The 13,797-nt window shown below is 47.6% G+C and overlaps 1 protein-coding gene across 1 annotated transcript in view; it reads right to left on the minus strand.

The window, feature by feature from the left end:
* LOC142045992 (syntaxin-binding protein 2-like) overlaps positions 1-13,797 on the minus strand; it is a 118,193-nt gene that overhangs the window by 65,848 nt on the left and 38,548 nt on the right. The window lies entirely within an intron of this gene.

A 13,797-nucleotide genomic window follows, 5' to 3' on the forward strand; every position in this document is an offset into this window, starting at 1 on the left:
GGAGCAGGGCACGCTGGGAGTGCAGTTTGAAAGCCAGGGAGCTGTATATGCTTAGGGTTGCCAATTTTCTAATCTCACAAACCAAACACCCTAGTCCTGCCCTTTCCCTGAGACCCTGCCCCCCAATCACTACATTCCCCCTCTCTTGGTGGCTCACTCTGCCCCACCCTCACTTTCACTGAGCTGTGGCAGGGGTTTGGGGTGCAGAGGGGGGTGAGGGTTCTAACGGGGTGCAGGCTCCAGTGTGGGGCCAGAAATGATGGTTTAGGGTGTGAGGTGGCTCCAGGTTGGGACAGGGAGTTGGGGTGCAGGAGGGAGTGAGGGTTCTGGCTGGGGATGAGGGAGCTCCAGGCTGGGGGGTGGGGTCAAGGGATTCAGCATGTAGGAGGAGGCTGCATCTTGAGGCAAAGGGTTGGGGTGCAGAGAGTGTGAGGGCTCCAGCTGGCAGTGCAGGCGCTGGGGTGGGGCCAGGAAAGAGGGGTCTGTGGGCAGTGCTCAGGGCTGGGGTTGGGGCACAGGCTTACCTCAGGTGGCTCCCAGACAGTGGTGCAACAGGGCTAAGGTAGGCTGCCTGCCTGCCTGCCCTGGCTCTGCACTGCACCCCGGAAGCAGCCAGCAGCAGGTCCAGCTCTTAGGCTAGTGACCAGGACTCTGTGCACTGCTCTCACATGGAGGCACTTCCCCACCAGCTCCCATTGGCCATAGTTCTCGACCAATGGGAATGTGAAGCTGGTATGGGGCAGGGGAGGGAACAGATCACAGAGCCTCATGGCCCCCCTGACTAGGTGCTGGACCTGCCAGTCACTTCTGGGGCATAGCACAGTGCCAGGACATGTAGGGACTGCCTGGTTTAGACCTGCAGCACTGCCTACTGGACTTTTAACAGCCTGGTTGGTGGTGCTGACTGTAGCTGCCACCGTCCTTTTTGACCGGGTGTTCCTAACCCTATGCTGGGAATGTGGTCAAGTAGGGAGGGCTGCATCCTCATGAGCTATGGGCTGCCCTGCTTAGACTAAGCTGCCCAACCTATGCTGGGGCCTCTGGAAGATGTCACTTCAGTACTATGACATGCTTTTGCTCTGAAACATGACTGTCTAAAAATGGCCTCTCCTTAGCTGGCCTGCGCTCTGTGTGTATTGTAATCAGAGCTGTGACAAAAACGAGAAGAAGATTTGTTGCATTTTGATCCTCTTAACTGTGCAGAGCCAGCCCAGGTACAGGAGGGAGAGCTTGGATCTATTCTACATCATTGTTACTATTTGTCTTAGCATAGTGCCCAGGAGCCCTAGTCATGGACAAGGCTCTGTTGTGCTAGGCACTGTATATTGGCTAATCAAATGCAACATTAACAGAATTAAGATCATATTTTCTCTACATAAATCCATAGTACAGCCATATCTTGAATACTGTGTGCAGATAGATTCATCCCATCTCAAAAAAGATACGTTGGAAATGGAAAAGGTACAAAAAAGGCAACAAAAATGATTAGGGGTATGGAATGATTTCCATATAAGGAGAGAATAAGACTGGGACTTTTCAGCTTGGAAAAGAGATGACTGGGGGGGGGGGGGGTTCTCTGACCAATGGGAAGTGAAAAAAGACAGTCCCTATAACTGTGATAAGGGGACTGTCACCTGGTGAAGGGAACAGATCACTACAGCGGATCGTCACATTGGCCCCACGCCCAATCCTCACGGTGTCCCATGATTGGGAATCTTATACCGACACCCAGTCACGCTCATCGTTGAGGATGACCATAAGCGAGAGCTTCACACCACGTTGCCTTTTCTGACCCCAATCGTTGAAATTGAGAAAGTAAAACAATCAGAAGTCGTGTATTGGAGGTATGATGTTGATGCATAAATTTCAGCACATCTTGCTCCTGGATGGTTTTGATCGTCATATGAAGGACGGCCCAGTCATTCGGCGCCTTATTGGACTCTTCAAGATGCCGTCTAGAACCGCCGGGTTGTTGGAGAGCTGAGGTCATCATAGATAGCACCTGATACTAACCTCTCAGTAAGCTCAACAGGGCTAAGGCTGACTCAAAAACCAGGTTAACGCCTTCCGGATAACCTCAACATATTCCCCTATCCAGAATGATGTCTTTGTACGCGAGAGAGAAACTTGTTGGTTTCGCGCAAAACCCACTTTTGCACTCGTCGGGATCAATATAATCCAGGCACCACTGCTCAGAAATTCATTCCTACCCCGGTTGCTCGTTCCATACTCTGTCAATCCAACAGGGCGAGGGAGAGAGCACACATCCTAGCCCATCTGATTGGAGGCAATAGAGTACTATAGCTCTTCTTAAGAGCGATTACGATCAGGATATGGTTTGCGGCACACTCAGACACAGACTCTTAGGCTTGGCTCTTGGTGGCAAAATGTGTCGTCTTCGTTGGAAATTATGGACCTGGGATAGGCCAGTCTTCTTCATCAGACTGGTTGAGACTCCTCCACCCGACTCGAGCGTAGAGCTCATGCCAGACTGAAAACACGATGAATCATAAGGCTACAAAGTGGCCCTCACTCCCTCTTAACGCTGGCCTTACGCGCTCGGGCTAGAGTGTGAGAACTTCGCATGAGCTTTGCGAGGCCTGAGAGCGAAGCTGTAGCCACTCACAGAAACGCAGAAAGCCTTGGTTAATGCTCTCAAGATTGTTGCGTAAGCAGTGGGAGCCTACTTAAGACGCGTGATGTGCAGTTCGCCACAAAGTTATGTATTTCCCACAGAGTTCCCCCAGGGCACATAGGTGGCCTATATTGCCGCGAGAGGACCCGAGAGCGCAAAGTGTTGGCGTTTGGATCTTAACAATTTCCTCCATTCGGGATACACACATCGTAATTAGGTGAACTAACCACAGACAGGACAACGATTAGCGAGTGTAAAACTCCATTGTACTAGCTACTAAGTTAGATATGGTGAACAACTCACAGAGCTATGCAAAATCACAAGCAAAGAGACCCCTAGCAATATGCATATCCCTGGCTCAGGCTATCTCACACCTGCCGAGTTCGAGCGATGGCGAGATCCTCGTGCCTCCTAGCATTCAGATGCTGCACATATCGGCTCGCCACTGCGAGGTAGCATTAATCTTCAGATCGGTCGAGATGTTGCCAACTCTCCCTGAACTAGCTCTTTCTAATCTGCCACATCAACGCAACTTAGAACACCACCCCGTCTATGAAAAAGATCTAACTAATAGTCTTCCAAATTTTACCTTGTTGTTCTCCCATACACTAACTCCCCTTTCACTCTCATGATTGAGCTCCTTTATATAAGACCCACTGGCTGTCATCTTTTGATTGTTGGAAATTCCACTCGTCCACTTCACCTCCTGCAGACTAATTGCAAAATCTTCAGCCAATCTCCGTAGCAGACCCATGGTTTGAGAGCCTCAATATCTGATACATACTGCGCATGCAGATAGATTCAATATCACTCTACTCCCATTTCCATAAGAGAAGTCATGACGAGTTTGGAAACTATGAGAGAATGACGTTACAAAAAGACCGCCACAACAAGCCAAATAAATGATTTGAGGAGTTCCACAGGACACCACGAACATTCCAATAAGGAGAGCAATAAAGGAGCGACTGGGAACTCTTTCATGCATTGGCGAAGCAAAGAGATTTCGACTGGGGGGGAGGAGGGGGGGGGAAGATAATGACAAAGAGAATCATAACATCAATCGATTAAATTGTGAATCAATAGTAAATAAAAGTGGTTTATACTTAAAATAGATCCTAACCACTGTCCACACACAAGACCTCTGGTGACATTCGGCACGCGGGCACCACATGTAAGTCTTCGGGAGAAGGTGGAGGTCCCATGCAGCGCATCGCCTCTCTCTGACTTAGTGGCACTGTTCTATGTGGAATGAAATCAGCATGAGCTCCAGCATCCAGAGAGCGACCGTAGCTAGGAGCAGCCAGTGAGAGAGTCAATGACTCCATTACCTCGCGTGACATCTAACGCATCTGACAACGGTAACGCAATTACCCCCTAAGAGATCGCCTCAAAGAGCACACAGTGGTTACTTCAGGGCACCCCCACTGTGTCAAGTATTCCGCGATATAGCCAGTGGGAGTGCGGCCCCATCTTCACAGACATAAAACTGCGCGCTCAACGAGCCATACAGTCTATTTCTATCCTGCCCGACGATAACACCCACCGCAACAGCCCACTCGTCACCTCCTAGTGTTTGTTTACTTGCCAAGTCTCGCATCAATCCCACAACCACTGCGACGCATGTGTCAAAGCCAGGGTTTAAATCTCTCACCCTGCTCTCCCACCCATTGCGGCGCCGACCAGCGCACTGTGAAACCTATGCATGCCTGTAAGTCACCTAGACTGGCCAAAGAGTTGCTTTTCATGACACCTGGCTGCACAAGCGCATCATATCTGTGTCACCGCACACTCCATACCCGAAGGGCCTTACCTATAGGCCTAATCAGCCTGAAGGTCTGTTCCTAGGCTCGGTAGCGCCCAACAACACCCCAGCCTGCTAAGCACAGTGCCCTACAGCTTCTTACTTTCATTGCGTCACGGGTCTCCACAGACAGATCAGCTTTCCTCACACTACATGCTCCCTGACACTGAGGAAGACTGCCACCACGGGGCAGCCCCACAACACGGTTCTGGCGTCAGCTCTCTACAGCCTTATTATAAGGAGGAGAGCGCCACATATATGCCTGAGGTCATGGATTTAGCGCGACATGTGAAGGCGTACCAGACTGAATCCTACTAACCTCAAAACCAATAATGTTCCCCAGGACTTCTTGCTCCAGCCACAATAGCCCCTCTCTAAAGCTGGGCTGTTAACATATGCGCGGGAATCAAACTACAGAAACGGCAGAGAGTGGGAATCACGAGGCTCTGCTCAACCTTCTTAACACACAGAACTAGGGTGTCACCAATGAAATTTTATATGGACATCAGGTTTTAAAACACAAAAGGATACCCATACTCGGTACACCACACCATAGTTTTCTCCGCAGTTCAATCCTGCGGAATTCCTGCCAGGGATTTTGTGTAAGCCAAGACTATAATCCTAGTATTGTTACAAAATAGAGAAACTGGTAACATCCAACCAAGCGGCTATTAACACACAAGGAATGAACAGGGAATAGACAAAACCAAGTACCTCTAGGCAACGCTCTGCTCCCTCAGTTACCTCTGTGGTATTGCCAGAAGCTCGGGGAACGATGACAGGGAAGTGGATCACTCTGGGGTTTGTATAAACCCATGGGTCGTTCAGAAGTAACTCTCTTGCAAGCATGAGCCGGGATATTAGCCCATGTTCAAGAGAGTACAGGAACCACTGGGCTAGAATGGACCATTGAGGTTCCCTACCTCAGAATGGCCATTTTTAATTTCTGATTGCGTCCTAATTAAATCAGGTTTAAAGACTACCCACTATTCCACTGAACTAAACGAAAAGTCCAAACTTTAAGTCATGTGTTCATTTCTGATGCAAAGATATTACGAATCCCTTCCCTGCTAAGTGCTCTTGCTTGTACATCCATGTAGCTTTGTTTAAGTGTGCCGTGAAAACTTAGTAAAACGGGCTTCTCCAACACACCCCTACCTTGTTCTGCTGCTTATAACAACCCCTTCTCAGGCTTGCATGGTGTATCTTCCCCATGTCACATCGAGATGCATCTAAATCCTAGGACATTGCCAGTCCTTCCAGTTCATCTGTAACGCTGCAATTAAATGAGCGAAGGTGTTAAATATGTTCAATCGAATGAGATACTTATGGTCGACGAACAAGTCTGTCTTGCATATAATTTATTATCGTCGTATTAGATCCCCCAAACAGAATGAATTTGCGCTATAGAGGGAGTAATAATACCGTGCTAGAACCCTAAACAAACAACTACCTCACCCCCCAAGCTAAGGATCTTCATGACATTCAGCATTAATGGCTGTCTCGAAAGCGGATCACAAGAGAATTAAGAATAGTATTTGTGCGTCGGAATTGGTCATCAAATATACCTGACAAACTAGCCCGTTGTGCACTCAGCAAAACACCGAAGTTCAACTCCAGCCCAGAAAGAGTAGACCGTAGCTCTTGATCTTCAAGTAGAGATTGAAATATGGGGCCAGAAGTATACTGATACACACTTGACTGCCTACTCAAATATTATAGCACCTTTGAGCAGAGAAAGGTTGTCCTCAGTTCATTGCGTTCTCCGCAACTCTTCAAGTAATTTAATTCTAATATAGAGTAATGCCATAGACACATCGCCGATTCTCAAAAGCAAAGGTCACCTAGCCCAAGTCTTAACACTCAAATGATGATAAGGTGCAACTAGTTCAGATTATTAGCCTAAAAGTGTTGGAAGATAGCCCTAAATTGTTGCCTGGCAGGCCGTCTTTCATCTATGCGCAAGACGAGAGGTGGGAGAATTGACTCAACACGTAAGAAGGCGAATCCATTTATGTTGACGATAGTCCAGGGTAGGGGCAGCTAGATGGCGCGGGTGCCGAGCGCAACGCAACTGAGTTTTCAGTGGCACTCGCGCGACGCGCGGTCCTGGCCACCGGAGCGCGCTGCATTTCCATTTAATTAAAAGTGAAGCTTCTAAACATTTTAAAAACCTCAATTTACTTTACAGTAAACAATAGATTGGTTATATATGAAGACTTATGAGAAAGAGGACCTAAAACGTTAAAGAGTATAACTTAACTGGCCAGAAAATCGTATAACACTATACCTATCGTGGAATCAACACTGAAAACAGTCTCACACCTCTACTTCTGCGCAAACAGGAAGGGTGCACTACGGACAGAAACCCTTGCAATAGTCAATCTATCCTCTTTACGCCATCATATGCGTGCATCAGTATTGTCAAGCCTTTGAATTGGCCTAATTGTGGATTCTGATATAAAAATATATTATTAAAATTAATATATAATATATAAGAGCCTTTTACTGGCAAAGTATTTATGCTAGGATACCAACGATCTCCTCTGGATTCTCTTAATTAAAGAACGTGGAAAGAAAGGACAAGGTATAATTATTTGCACCCCCAATAACGAGACGCGCTGATCCAGCGTATTGTAGAGACGTCATAATGGGCCTCAAGCTCTCTCCCATATCATACAAGTCATACATGTCTTAGAAGGATAGAAATCTGGGCTCCCAGGCCACCATGCCATGAGAGCCTAGTACACACCTTCAGAGGCGCCATCTTGCCCAGAAGATTAACTTTGCATATAGCTTGCAAAGGGGTTGTGCGTGTACTGGGGAACTTATTCAGCATAAGCCCGCGTTTCAAAATTTCAATTTCAAGTCTAATCCCTAATAACTGAAAAGTTACAGAGCGAGCGTAAGGCGCTATGCCAAGCAATCTTTTGAAATATTTGCTAAAGTAAAAAAAGGAGAGAGCGCGTCAGGACCCCATTTAATATACTAACATCGTTATTGCAGTGTTGCGTGTGTAAAGTTAAATTTGATCCGATATGAGATAACGAGTGACAGAGGGAATAAACAGAACAGGTAATCACCAAGTGATCCATCCCCTGTCACCCATTCCCAGCTTCTGGCAAACAGAGGCTAGGGACACCATCCCTGCCCATCCTAATAGCCATTGATGGACCTAATGGATCTAATTAATTTTAAATTAAATTATTTTCTAGTTACCTTTAATAAGACAAAGAAATACCAAGGCCTGACCGCTATGAAGCATTGGCTCAGCCAGAATCATGTCTTGGGAATCTTCCACAGCTGCAGTCACAGCACCCAAATTGCAAAGGGGTTGCTGAGCATCTGCATCAGCCCCAACTGAAGACAGGGAGGTCCAGCATTTTGAAGGTCATTGGCCATTCATTAGAATTTGACCAAGGGATGGGTATTTGGACCAATCTGTTCCCATTTGGGTACTTTCCAGTTTGGTACCTACATCCCTATTTAGGCACCTAAATAAGTGGGCTGATTTTTCAGAGTTGCTGAAATCAGCAGGAGTTCAGTGTCTCCAAATAATCAAGCTGCTTATCAAGGTGCCTAGATCTGGCTTTAGATACTGAACGTTAGATGCTTTGAAACCTTTAGCCATAGTTTTTCACCCCAATGCTGGGTTTTGGCTATTGGGTCTGCCGCGTTCAGTCCCCTTTCCTATATGTCCACTGGGGCTTCGGGTTGAGAGCTCCAAATTGCATGTACAGCACAGGCAGCTGGATGGTTCCCAACACGAAGCGCAGGTAGTTGGGGCAGGATTCCCTCTGAGCATGGAACAAGCTGGAGATCACAATGGATGAAGCGGCCACAGACCCATTGGACTGGCAGCAAAGGACAAAAACCCTGGAAAAGTGGTTCAGTGTTGCTGCGTGGTGTGTGATTTGCATTCTGTTAGCACCCTTGCTGTGCTTAGCGCTGCCTGCACGTATAGAGACGAGGTCCCTGCCCCAAAGAGTTTACATTCTGTGGAAAAGACCAAGGGTGGAGTGAGAGGGATAAAATATAGAGTCAAGTGTGTCTTGGCTCTTCCCCTTGGGGCCCCTACCTGGCCAGGGCTAATTCCTTGTCGGGGAGGCCTGGAAGAAGGATGTGAAGGAAAGTCGAGTGGCTTTATGGATGAGTTCTTGGAGGACATTCTATGCACAAGGACAGCATAAATCAACTGGAATATAACTATTGTACTTACATTTCAGTGAACGGTCTATAGAGCAGTATAAACATGTCATTGCCTCTATGAAATTTTAGTTTGTACTAACTTTGCTAGTGCTTCTTAGGTAACCTGTTGTAAAACTGGGCAAACATCTAGATGAGTTAATGTATCCCCTGGAAGACCTGTGTGCCCCTAGGGGTTCGCGTCTCCCTGGTTGAGAACCAATGGGCTCCTGGCTGAGAGGAAGTGGTCACCATTGAAGGGAAGGTTAAAAGGTGACTTGAACTCAAGTACCTACGCAGGGAGGAGATTTCCAATTGCAGAATGTTCTTCAATGGGGCTGACAAAGGCAGAATGAGAGCCAGTGGTTGGAAGCTGAAATTAGAGAGATTCAGACTAGAAATAAGGTGTAATTTCTTAGCAGTGAGAGTAATTAACTACTGGAACAACTCACCTAGGGTCATAGTGGATTCTTCATCCCCTGAAGCCTTTAAATCAAGACTAGAAAAGTATCTTTCTAAAAGATCTAAAAGTGATGGGTGTGATGCAGGAATCACTGGGCGAGGTTCTCTCTGACCTGTGCTAGGAGGTCAGACCGAATGGTCACAATGGTCCCTTGGACCTTAAAATCTATGACTGAGAATCCTCCTTGCTACCACAGTACAAATAATAAGCCTTCCTACTGCTTGTATTTGCTTATACTAGACAGCTGCCAGGTGAACCCTATCCATAAGGTGCCTCATATACACAGGGGCCAGGTGAAGGCCATTAACACCTGCCAAAATGCTTAGGACCTAGAACTGCCAGCTTCCCAGACTGGAAGCTCTCTGGGGTAGGGGCCATCTTTTTGTTCTGTGTTTGGACAGCGCCTAGCACTATGGGCTCCTGATCCAAGACCAGAGCTCCTAAGCACTACAGCAATACAATCAATCATATTAGTATGTGGGTGTATTGCAGTCGTGTCCAGGAGTGTTAGGCATGAAGCAGGTGTCACGAAGTCCCCGGGCAATGCTTTGGAACTGCTCCCCACAAAGCCAGTCAGGACTTTGGGAAGTCTCCTCTCCCTTGGAGCAGACTGTCTTCAGGGCAAGAAGCTCACACGGCTTCACCTTCCTGGGTCTGACCTTGAAGCTTCAGCATATGTCCCTCTGTGCACTTTCCACAGCGAGTCTGCCCAAGCAGCATCCTGGGGAAGCCAGAGGGTCCTGCACCCCCACTTCGCAGTCAGACATGACTCTCAGCCAGCCAGTAAAACAGAGGTTTATTAGATGATAGGAACACAGTCTAACACAGAGCTTGTAGGTACTGAGAATGGGACCCCTCAGCTTGGTCTATTCTGGGGCCCAGCAAGCCAGACAACCCTATCTGCCCTCACTTCCCATCCCCAGCCAGCTCCAAACTGAAACCCCCTCCAGCCCCTCCTTCTCTGCTGAGTTCCATTCCTGGGCCAGGAGGTCACCTGACCTCTTTGTTCTCCCACACCTTTAGCATTCCCTTGTAGAGGGGAAGGGCCCGGGCCATTTGTTGCCAGGAGACAGAGTGTCAGCTATTTATGCATGCTGGAGACTTAAGAAATGCATAGGGGAAACTGAGGCACCCACATGGTATTCAGAGGAAACATTAAGAACAGTCCCACTTTATCACATCTCTCCCCCCTTTGAGATTGAACTGAGCAAGGTCACTTTAGCCAATGACCTGGGGAAGTTCGAATGCACCCACGTTCCCATAGATACCCCATTATCTCTCCCATTCATTGGTGGAAGTTACACCAGGCCCTTCCAGTTTCACACCCACAGGTGGGTCTGTTGTGCTTGATGGCACCTGCAAGCTGCATGTGGGAAGGTTTATGCGGCCCGTACCCTTTTCCCTCCCCAATACCTCTGGGGTTTAAACTGAGATTGGGTCTTTTCCCAGTGCTCCAGTTTGGAGGGCTGCAATTCAGGCTCTTTTGGTTAAGAGCCCCCATCTTGACCTTGGTCACCCTCTGAACAGGTGTCTCTGTCCCCAGCAGCTCAGCATCAGCCCCTTGCATTTGACACCACCACGTTGGAGGAGAGTTGTCAGTATACACAGTAAAGCGCCCTCCAAATAGATACAGCTGCAGCTTTCTAAGGGTTGGCACCATGGCCAGGCAATTCTTCTCTGAGGCCACAGAGTTCTGCTCCTGGGGCAGCGATTTTTTGCTGAGGTACCTGATGGGGTGCTCTAGATGCTTCAAGATCCTCTTGTAGCCCCATTTGGGTCAGGAATCTGCTCCTTAGAGTGGTCCTAATCCTCCAGCTGCACGATTAACTGGGCCTTGGTGAACTTTCCAACCCTCTCTTTTTGCACAGGATCACAATGTCCTTCTTAAGGAGATGGTCATAGGCCATCACTTCACTGTTCCCAAGTTGCTTTGGACTCACAAGCCTGTGTGCTTTTAGCTCCCCCGCGGTTTCCAGGAAGAACCCCTAGTGTGCCAGCCCTTCTCAAGGTCACACCTCATTGCCAGGGTCGAGCTGCAGGCTCCTCTGCCCCTGAGACTGCTTGCTGCAGTCCTCAGGGGGACCCCGTTACTCCAACAGTCCTCGCTGGTCACACACTCCCAGGGGTTAATCACCCTCTGAAACTGTCCCTCTCTGAGCCTTCAGCATGCCTGGTCCTCATTATCCCCCCTTTGTTTTACTGCTCCCCAGTAACTTACTGCAAGAAGCGCCATTCACGGGGTGCAGTGCATCCCATTGCTACCACCAGTTGTCACGGAGTCCCTGGGCGATGCTCTGAAACTGCTCCCCACAAAGTCAGTCAGGACTTTGGGGAGCCTCCTCTCCCTTGGAGCAGACTATCTTCAGGGCAAGAAGCTCACACAGCTTCACCTTCCTGAGTCTGACCTTGGAGCTTCAGCGTATGTCCCTCTGTGCACTTTCCACAGAGAGTCTGCCCAAACAGCGTCCTGGGGAAGCCAGAGGGCCCTGCACCCCCACTTCTCAGTCAGACATGACTCTTAGCCAGGCAGTAAAGCAGAGGTTTATTAGATGACAGGAACACGGTCTAAAACAGAGCTTGTAGGTACAAAGAACGGGACTCATCAGCTTGGTCCATTCTGGGGCCCAGCAAGCCAGACAACCCCATCTGCCCTCACTTCCTGTCCCCAGCCAACTCCAAACTGAAACCTCCTCCAGCCCCTCCTTCTCTGCTGAGTTCTTTTCCAGAGCCAGGAGGTCACCTGACCTCTTTGTTCTCCCACACCTTTAGCATCCCCTTGCAGAGGGGAAGGGCCCGGGCCATTTGTTGCCAGGAGACAGAGTGTCAGCCATTTATGCATGCTGGAGACTTAAGAAATGCATAGGGGAAACTGAGGCACCCACACGGTATTCAGAGGAAACATTAAGAACAGTCCCACTTCATCACAGCAGGACCCCACTGTGGTAGCCCCTGTACAAAGCCAGAACAGAAAGAGTCCCTGACCTAAAATGCTTCCAATCTAGGGACAAGAGAACAGATGGATGCTGACAGTGGAGGACAAGAAAACAATGAAATAAATATAGGTAGAGCTTTAAAAAAAATTCCCAGTTTAACACAGCTAATCATGCATTTGTTTTGCAATTGCCAGCCTAACATAAGTGAAATTGGTTATCCTGGCTGGTTTCTGACCTTGATTTGACCTTCCAAAGGCATCACACCTCAAGAGCTAGACAAATACTATGAACAAAGAACTGGCCTTGACATAAAGAGATTTGCTCTCTGCTGTTCTGCATTTAGACCCTGATACATATTGCAATTCAATAAAACCTAAAGCTGGAGAAAAGCAACCTGATAGTTTTGTGTCAAAATAAAATTACAGGGGCCCGCTGCCCTATGCATGGTAATCTTCCTCTTTTTGCATCACTGTGTTTCAAAATATTCAGTCTCACTCCATGACACCTGCTGCTCCAGTAATTTAAAAATGCAAATGATAAATAAGTGCTAAGACTTTCAAGAAGAATCACGTTTAAATATGGAACTAGGACTCTGCTCAAATTTAAATCATCATCAGGACATTTCTTTCCGCCACATGGTGGGAGTGTTTGTCCAGTGATTACAGCACAGTGCCAGGCAGCTCAGCATGACTACTGTCTCATGAGGTCTTTGTGTTAAAAACACACCTGGACTCTCTGTATGTCTCCCCTTCTGTCAAATGGGACATTAAGTCTCCTGTACCACTCGGGGAGAATGGTAGGCCATTCACTAGAGTCTGAAGAATGTTGAGATGCTTGGAGGAAAGGTATGAAACAAAGGCAAAGAGAACACTGAGGTGGCACATGATACGTCTTCAAATATGTAAAAGGTTGTTAAAGAGGATGGTGATCAATGGTTTTCCATGTCCAGCAAGGGCAAGACAAGATGTAATGAGCTTAGTTTGCAATAGGGGAAACTGAGGTTGGAAAAACTCTGACCATAAGGCTAGCTAAGCCTTGAAACAGGTTACCTAGGGAAATGGTCATTGGAGGGTTTTAAAAACAGGTTAGACAATCACCTCTCAGGGATGATTTAGGTGTATTTAATCCTGCCTCTGCATGGGGGAAGGACTAGATGACCTCTTGAGGTCCCTTCCAGCCCTAGAGTTCTATGATTAGATTTGTCAAGCTGTCTGGAGTGGCTCACAGGCGGGGTAATAACTTTCTCTTACCAAGAGAAGTTGGTCCAATAAAAGATCTTACCTCACCCACCTTGTCTCTCTTCCGATCTTGGGCAGGCTGTGAAGAAGCAGGGTACAAACCCAGCCTGGTTGTGTGTTCTAGACTGAGATTTCACCGTGTTCACATGTGAACTCCTCAGCCGCTACAACAGCCTTAACATGACAGTTCCCTGGGTGATTCAGATCTATCTTGTCATCCAGGCAAACTTCCCTTTGTGATAGATGGGTCCTCACACCCAAAATATCACAATAATATTCAGGTTACTCCCAGTCCCAAAAGACCAGTCACTTAGCCCAGGTCAACTGCATTTCCAATTCTTTATCAAAGAATTCTTGTAGTCAATCCTATAATAAATGGACTAAAGATTTATTAGTTAAGAAAAAGAAAAGAAATGAGAGTTATTTTCAGGCTTAAAGCAGGTAAACATACACGAGTTACAGTCTTAGGTTCTAAAGGTCACAGAGCCTGCGTATTATAGAAGCTTCTGTGTATCCTTTAGGGCTAACCGAAGCTAAACAGG

This window comes from Chelonoidis abingdonii, chromosome 26 (assembly GCF_003597395.2).
Source record: "Chelonoidis abingdonii isolate Lonesome George chromosome 26, CheloAbing_2.0, whole genome shotgun sequence".
Classification (NCBI taxonomy): domain Eukaryota; kingdom Metazoa; phylum Chordata; order Testudines; family Testudinidae; genus Chelonoidis; species Chelonoidis abingdonii.